Source organism: Patagioenas fasciata, chromosome 3 (assembly GCF_037038585.1).
Source record: "Patagioenas fasciata isolate bPatFas1 chromosome 3, bPatFas1.hap1, whole genome shotgun sequence".
Classification (NCBI taxonomy): domain Eukaryota; kingdom Metazoa; phylum Chordata; class Aves; order Columbiformes; family Columbidae; genus Patagioenas; species Patagioenas fasciata.
The window spans coordinates 101,901-110,352 of record NC_092522.1 but is presented as its reverse complement, the minus strand read 5'-3'; the positions used below and the strand labels follow the sequence as shown (position 1 = coordinate 110,352).

The following is an 8,452-nucleotide window of genomic DNA, read 5'->3' as shown; positions in this document are numbered from 1 at the left end:
GGTCAAGCGGTGTCAAGAAATCCAGCAAGACAATGGTGGAAAACGCTCCGGTGAGTCACAAGATTCCCCCAAAAAAAGGCAAGAGAATGGTGCAGGGGAGCACTCTGGTGGATCAAGAAGCACCCAGGAAAAGGGGAAGAAGATGGTGGGGGGGAGCACTCTGGTTGGTCACAAGACTCCCCCAGAAAACACAAGAGGGTGGCAGGGGGAACGCCCTAATGGGTCAAGAGGACCCAAGAAATCCAGCAAGAGGACGGCGAGGGGGAGCGCTCCAGCAGGTCAGGAAGTCTCGATAAATGCGGTAAAAGGATGGTGGGTGGGAGCCCCTCAGTGGTTCCCAAGGTTCCAAGAAATCCAGCAAGAGGACGGCGAGGGGGAGCGCTGTGGCAGATGAAGAACCCTCAGTACATCTGGCAAGAGGACGGTGAGGGGGTGCTCTGATGGGTCAAGGTTGCTCTGAAAAAAGCCCAAGAGGGTGGTAAGGAGAAGCTCACCGGTGATTCACGAATCACCCAGAAAAAAGGGAAGAGGACAGTGCGGGGGAGCTCTTCACTTGTTGAAGAGAATCCCCAGAAAAAGGCAGGAGGATGATGAGGGGGAACACTCTGGCGGGTCAAGAAGTCTCGATAAGTCCGGCAAGAAGACGGTGGGGAGGAGAGCTCGTGTGGGTCAAGAGGTCCCAAGAAACCCAGCAAGAGGACAGCAGGGGCGAGCGCTCCGGCAGATCAGGAAATCTCGATAAATGCAGTTAGAGGATGGTGGGTGTGAGCCCCTCAGTTGTTTAAGACGTCCCAAGAAATCCAGCAAGAGAACTGCGAGGGGGAGCGCTCCGGCAGGTCAAGCGATGTCAAGAAATCCAGCAAGACAATGGTGGAGAACTCTCCGGCGAGTCACAAGACTCTCCCAAAAAAGGCAAAAGAATGGTGCAGGGGAGCACTCTGGTGGATCAAGAAGCACCCAGGAAAAGGGGAAGAGGATGGTGGGGGGAAACGGCCTGGTTGGTCACAAGACTCCCCCAAAAACCACAAGAGGGTGGCAGGGGGAACGCCCTAATGGGTCAAGAAGTCCCAAGAAATCCAGCAAGAGGACGACAGGGAGGAGCTCTTTAGCAGGCCAAAATCCCACTGAGGAAAGGCAAGAGGACAGCGGGGGAGAGCGCTCCAGTTCTTCAAGTGACTTCCCAGGCAGAAGGCAGGAGCATGGCGGGGCAGGACTGCGGCAGGTCAAGAATTCTCAGTCTGGCAATAGGATGGCGGGGAGGAGCGTTCCAGCGGGAGAAGAGCGCCCTGACTAGAGGCAAGACAAGGGTGAGGGAGAGCACTCGGACGTGTCAAGAAGACTCCCCCAAAAAGTGCAAGAGGAAGGCCGGTGGGGAGAGCAATCCAGCAGATCAGGAAGTCTCAATAAATGCGGTAAGAAGGTGGCAGGTGGGAGCTCCCCAGTGGTTCAAGAGGTCCCAAGATATCCAGCAAGAGAACTGTGAGGGGGAGCGCTCCAACAGGTCAAGCGGTGTCAAGAAATCCAGCAAGACAATGGTGGAAAACGCTCCAGTGAGTCACAAGATTCCCCCAAAAAAAGGCAAGAGAATGGTGCAGGGGAGCACTCTGGTGGATCAAGAAGCACCCAGGAAAAGGGGAAGAAGATGGTGGGGGGGAGCACTCTGGTTGGTCACAAGACTCCCCCAGAAAACACAAGAGGGTGGCAGGGGGAACGCCCTAATGAGTCAAGAGGACCCAAGAAATCCAGCAAGAGGACGGCGAGGGGGAGCGCTCCAGCAGGTCAGGAAGTCTCGATAAATGCGGTAAGAGCATGGTGGGTGGGAGGCCCCCAGTGGTTCAAGAGGTCCCAAGAAATCCAGCAAGAGGGCGGCGAGGGGGAGCGCTCTGGCAGATCAGGACGTCTCAATAAATGCGGTAAAAGGATGGTGGGTGGGAACCCCCCAGTGGTTCACAAGGTTCCAGGAAATCCAGCAAGAGGACGGCGTGGGGGAGCGCTGTGGCAGATGAAGAACCCTCAGTACATCTGGCAAGAGGACGGTGAGGGGGTGCTCTGATGGGTCAAGGTTGCTCTGAAAAAAGCCCAAGAGGGTGGTAAGGAGAAGCTCACCGGTGATTCACGAATCACCCAGAAAAAAGGGAAGAGGACAGTGCGGGGGAGCTCTTCAGTTGTTGAAGAGAATCCCCAGAAAAAGGCAGGAGGATGATGAGGGGGAACACTCTGGCGGGTCAAGAAGTCTCGATAAGTCCGGCAAGAAGACGGTGGGGAGGAGAGCTCGTGTGGGTCAAGAGGTCCCAAGAAACCCAGCAAGAGGACAGCAGGGGCGAGCGCTCCGGCAGATCAGGAAATCTCGATAAATGCAGTTAGAGGATGGTGGGTGTGAGCCCCTCAGTTGTTTAAGACGTCCCAAGAAATCCAGCAAGAGAACTGCGAGGGGGAGCGCTCCGGCAGGTCAAGCGATGTCAAGAAATCCAGCAAGACAATGGTGGAGAACTCTCCGGCGAGTCACAAGACTCTCCCAAAAAAGGCAAAAGAATGGTGCAGGGGAGCACTCTGGTGGATCAAGAAGCACCCAGGAAAAGGGGAAGAGGATGGTGGGGGGAAACAGCCTGGTTGGTCACAAGACTCCCCCAAAAACCACAAGAGGGGGAACGCCCTAATGGGTCAAGAAGTCCCAAGAAATCCAGCAAGAGGACGACAGGGAGGAGCTCTTTAGCAGGCCAAAATCCCACTGAGGAGAGGCAAGAGGACAGCGGGGGAGAGCGCTCCAGTTCTTCAAGTGACTTCCCAGGCGGAAGGCAGGAGCATGGCGGGGCAGGACTGCGGCAGGTCAAGAATTCTCAGTCTGGCAATAGGATGGCGGGGAGGAGCGTTCCAGCGGGAGAAGAGCGCCCTGACTAGAGGCAAGACAAGGGTGAGGGAGAGCGCTCGGATGTGTGAAGAAGACTCCCCCAAAAAAGTGCAAGAGGAAGGCCAGGGGGAGAGCAATCCAGCAGATCAGGAAGTCTCAATAAATGCGGTAAGAGGATGGCGGGTGGGAGCCCCCCAGTGGTCCAAGAGATCCCAAGAAATCCAGCAAGAGGACGGCAAGGGGGAGCGCTCCAGCAGATCAGGAAATCTCGATAAATGCGGTTAGAGGATGGTGGGTGGGAGCCCCACAGTTGTTTAAGGCATCCCAAGAAATCCAGCAAAAGGACGGCGAGGGGGAGCGCTCTGGCAGATCAGGACGTCTCAATAAATGCGGTAAGAGGATGGCGGGTGGGAGCCCCCCAGTGGTTCAAAATGTCCGAAGATATCCAGGAAGAGAACTGTGAGGGGGAGCGCTCTGGCAGGACAAGCGATGTCAACAAATCCAGCAAGACAATGGTGGAGAACGCTCCGGTGAGTCACAAGACTCCACCAAAAAAGGCAAGAGAATGGTTAGAGGATGGTAACAGGCAGCTTTGAGAGCACTCTGGTGGATCAAGAAGCACCCAGGAAAAGGGGAAGAGGATGGTGGGGGGAAACGGCCTGGTTGATCACAAGACTCCCCCAAAAACCACAAGAGGGTGGCAGGGGGAACGCCCTAAGGGGTCAAGAGGTTCCAAGAAATCCAGCAGCAGGACGGCGAGGGGGAGCGCTCCAGCAGGCTGAGATTGTACTAAAGAAAGGCAAAAGGACAGCAGGAGGAGAGACCCAGTGGGTCAAGAGGTCCCAAGAAATCCAGTAAGAGGACAACAGGGAGCAGTGCTCTGGCAGGCCAAAATCTCAGTGAAGAAAGGCAAGAGGACAGCAGGGGGGAGTGCTCCAGTTCTTCAAGTGACTTCCCAGGTAGAAGGCAGAAGGACGGTGGGGTAGCGCTGGGACAGGTCAAGAATTCTCAATCTGGCAATAGGACAGCAGGGAGGAGCATCCAGCGGGACAGGAGCGCCCTGAAAATAGGCAAGACAAGGGTGAGTGAGAGCACTCCGAGATGTCAAGAAGTGTCAAAAAATCTGGTAAAGGATGGCAGGGGGGAGTGCTGTGGATATTCAAGAGACTCCCCAGTAAAAGGCAAGAGGACGGCGCGGGGAAGTGCTCCAGCACGTCAAGATCGCACTGAAGAAAGGCAAGGTCACAGTGGGGGGGAGCATTCCCGTTGTTCCAATGGTTCAAAAGGTCCCAAGAAATCCAACAAGAGAACTGCGAGGGGGAGCACTCTGGCAAGTCAAGCGGTGTCAATAACCTCAGCAAGGCAACGGCGGAGAGCGCTCTGGTGAGTCACGAGACTCCCCTACAAAGGACGAGAGGATGGTGGAGGGGAGCCCACCGGTGGTTCAAGGAGCACTCAGGAAAAGGGGAGGAGGCTGACGAGGGGCAGGCCTCTGGCGGGCCAAGATCGCTGAGGGAAGGTGCGGGGGAGCTTGCTGGTGGCTCAAGAGACCTCTAGAAAAAGGTAAGAGGGCGGCGGGGGGTGGGAGGGCGCCTCAGCTGGTGAAGAGGAACCCCGAAAACAAGGCAAGAGAATGTTGGTGGGGGGAGCGCTCTGGCGGTTCCAGAGGCTCCCCGAGATCCGCTCAGACGGCAGCGGGTAACGCGGCAGCTCAGCGTCAATCAAAGAAGAACAGGAAGGCGGTTGACCTGCAATTCCAGAGCGAGGAGGAAGACTGGCAACCCGAACGAGGAGCAGCAGAACTTGGCATGGCCTCTGAAATCCTCCTTTAATCTGGGCTCAGGTAAGCTGGAAGCAGGGGACATAGGCTGGGGTTTGGGAGGTGGGCAGGTGAGAAATGATCCGCATTTTTGATCTCCTGAGTGCCTGAAGCGCCTGGGAGTTCATTTGGAGTCGTTGGCTTACTTGATTTTACACTGACTTTTGCATTATATTTTAATGACGTAGAATTTTCCGTTTTGACATCGAAACCTAAACTTCTTTGGAAATTCATCCTCTGTCCCTTCAGTCTCAGCTCGTGGCACTTCCACTGTCTCGTGGCCCGCGTTTCAATGTACATTAGATCGCTTCCTGGGCCTTGGATTTGAAGTAATGGTCCGTCACAAGTTTGTTTTTCTTGTCCTTAACGGGCAGCTTTGAGAGCTCTCTAAGGAAAAGTGATATCTTTTTACCTTGTTACTGCTCTTTCCATGTTACGAGCAGCCACCCTCTTTATGATCAGTCTCATGCTTTTCTTCCTTTCTTGCCCAGGTTCAGAAGACCGGGAATTCCAAGCTTCAAGTTTCCTGTGGAACATTGCGGGAGACCTTGATAACGTGGCAATGAGGGAGGTGATGAAGAGGAACAATACCTGTTCCTTTCCCATTTCAAGACGTTATTTTTTACCTTCCTGGTAGCTGTGAGATGATTTGCAATCTTGCGCTAGCATCTGCCTGAAAGAGAACACGGACCCTTTGGGTGCCTCCTCAAGAAATACTTGCTCTATGGTTCTGGCGATGTCCAGGCTTCAAGGGTGGGGCATAGGGGAGTGTAAATCTTAGGGGGCCTCCCGGGATGTCTGCAGGTTTGGGTGACCCGTGGCTGGGACGGGGACGCCGAGGTTGTCAATCTTGCCCTGAATCTCTCGCTCCCTCTCTTGCAGCACCCGAGACCGAATGGAGGAGCAAGTGTACGGGAAGTTCCTGCACCACGACACAGATCACATTTATCGCTCTCGCCCTGAGAGACCCGGAGAACCAAACCGTTCCCATCGTGCCTTGAAGCAGCCTCTGCTCACGCACTTCTCCCAGGGAGAAGGCAGAATGGCAGTAGCTCGCCACGTTATACCACAGGGTGCACACTCCGCAGCTTTCAAGCCCAGCTCTGCGTTAGCTCACCCCTGCAATTTTGCACCGCCCACGCAAATTTGAGTTGTCGCTGGTTGTTGCAGCGTTTGGCTTTGGTGAGGACAGCGTGTGTTTGTCAGCAGTTGGTGTAGGGTGGAATCTTGAGGAGAAAGTGATATTTCCGTGCCAGAACTGGTTGGTGTTTGCATGGTATTGTGGTAGTTGTTCCCACAGGTGATCAGTGCTGGAGTGTTATTGCAGGATGAGGGGATTTTGAAGGCTTGTCTGTGAGATGCACTAGAGGCAGCAGTTGCAAACGAAAGGCTGAGGTGTGGAGAGTTTGTCGGTGGGTTTTGGACAGTTGTCAGTTGAAGAGTTGGTTGTTTGCAGGTGAGGTGTAGAGCAGAGGGTGAAGCTGACTTTGCCTGGGCGGCGCAACTGGATGGGTGTGCAGAGCTGAGGAGAGCGGGCTTCTGCGGGTGACCCTAAAGCTGGAGAACCAGCCAGCGGCAGCTCCAGACAGTCCCGCTGCCGAGCTTGGCCGTGTAGGGCCAGTGCCCTGGGGCACAGGGAGTGTGACCCTCCGCAAGCACCAAACAGCAGGTGAGGACTGTGGGGATTTGTACTGAGCTATGATATCTCTAAGGCATGTGCGAGGGGCCGGGGCCAAGGCAAGGTGGGCTCGTTGTGGGGTGTGGGGAGGTGTCAGCCCCCGGACTCAGCCCCTGTCTGATTGTAGTGCCCTTGGGCTGGTGTAGCTCAGTCCTCTGTGTGTTTCTCTTCAGGTGGAGCAGCGTGCAAAGGAAAAGCAAGGAAGGAGAGGAAGGTGGTGAACCTATGAGGAAGAGTGTAGCGAATCTGGCGTGGACTCACGGTAAGGTGCCATGAGAGACATTTATTACAAACTCAGGTTTGCATTTATACTCGCTATGATGCTTGCTCAAGCATTTGCTCTTTAGCTAAGTTAGACATTACATGAGCGATGTAACTGCCATATACGCATTTTTTTCTATAGTAAGCTGTCCCTCTGTCCCTGATGTATCAGTCCTGTATCCTGTATCTTAGTAGTCACAATTTTTCCCCAAGTAGATGAATATTTGCAAGCAGCTTTATCTCCAGTCGTTACCTGTTCATATAATTCTCATTCATCTTTGTGCCATGTCTCCAACTGAAATGTACCAGTTGTAGGAAAGTCTAGCACATGATTAGCAATCCATTCTAATAAACTCACCAATCAGACCCCTGATACATCCTGATTTTGCGTTTGTAGCGCATGTTGAAGGACATCCAGGGTTTGTCTTTGCTTAAGGGATAACTTCCCTCCCATGGTTCCCAATCGCTCACCTTTCGTTGGTGGTGGGCGCGCACTGTCCTGGTTCCCGGTCCTGTTTCCTGGTTCGATTGGGCTTCGCTACCAGAGCGGCTACTGCCTTTATAGGCACGCTGAAAGTCCCTGTTCCAGGGCGCCATTTGTAGCGAATGCGGTACGGACTCTCTTTTAAGGTGCAATGAGAGATGTTTATTACAAATTCAGGCTTGTGTTTATACTCGCTATGATACTTGCTCAAGCATTTGTTGATTAGCTAAGTTAGTCATTACATGAGTGATGTGTTTTGTGTTCCCACCAAAGTCACTGCCATAAACACCTTTTTTGTCTATCACAAGCTGTCCCTCTGTCCTTGATGCATCAATCCTGTATCAACTCCTCTGTCCTTGATGTATCACATAGCATACAGTCCTTTGTTCTTGTATTTTTCCACTAATGCTTGTTCTCATGCTGTTGACTCTTGCAGTTTCTCATGTGCCCGGTCTTCCGCGTACTGACACAGAAGAGCGATCACGAAAGAGGATTGGAGCGCACCTGTGAGTCAAGCAGAGTCAAGAAAGAAGATGACAGTGGTGGACCTGTGAGTCAGGAGGGGACAAAAGAGGAGAAAGGTGATGGAGCTACGAGTCAAGAGTGAGGAGGAAGATGGGCAGCCTGAGCCAGCGAGAAGGAGAATGTATCCTTAAGCACAGGGAACGATCTGTGATTAGTGCGTCCCCCTCCCACCCCTAGAAACCGTGCTCGGGGGTAAAGTGGTAAAATGGGAGCAGGGGCTGTTGGCTGTGTTTTGGGAGGTGGGGGTGGTGAGCAGGGGCTGGGCTCTTGGACTTGGGAGCAGTTAAGGGAGCAGGGTGGTCATCCCTTGGGAGGTGTCTGTCTGCCAGCAGGTAAAGGAGGGGGAAGAGGATCCTGCCGGGGTGAGGGCCTGGCCAGCTCTCCACTCCCAGGGCTCTTGATGCTGGTGTGGTGTGTTGCTGTAAGTGCCAGGGGTGACTGGCAAAGAAAGTCTTTGTGGGGTGCATGCTGGGAAACTGTGCTGCTACGGAGGGGCTGGGTTGGTGGGAAGGCCTGTGCGGGGGGCCGGGGCCAAGGCAAGGTGGCCTTGTGGTGGGGTGTGGGGATGCGTCAGCGACCGGACTCGCCCCCTCGTGTGACTGTACGGGCCTGGGGTGGGTATATTTTTGTTTTCTGTGCATCTCTGTTCGGGTGGAGCAGCTCGCAAAGGTGAAAGCAAGAAAGAAGAGGAAGGTGGTGAACCTACGAGGAAGAGCGATCAAGAAAGAGGATTGGAGTGCATCTGCAAGTCAACAGGGATCAAGAAAGAAGATGACGGTGGTAGACCTGCGAGTCAGGAGGGATCAAGAAAGAAGAGGAGGAAGGTGATGGAGCTGC

At 54.0% G+C, this 8,452-nt stretch overlaps 1 long non-coding RNA gene across 1 annotated transcript; it reads left to right on the top strand.

The window, feature by feature from the left end:
- The first annotated feature begins 379 nt into the window (after window positions 1-379).
- LOC139827481 (uncharacterized) lies at window positions 380-8,101 on the top strand. The gene is made up of 5 exons (XR_011738028.1): window positions 380-4,691; window positions 5,159-5,238; window positions 5,550-6,336; window positions 6,519-6,607; window positions 7,527-8,101. It is a non-coding gene; the product is annotated as an uncharacterized lncRNA (long non-coding RNA).
- The last annotated feature ends 351 nt before the right edge of the window (window positions 8,102-8,452 follow it).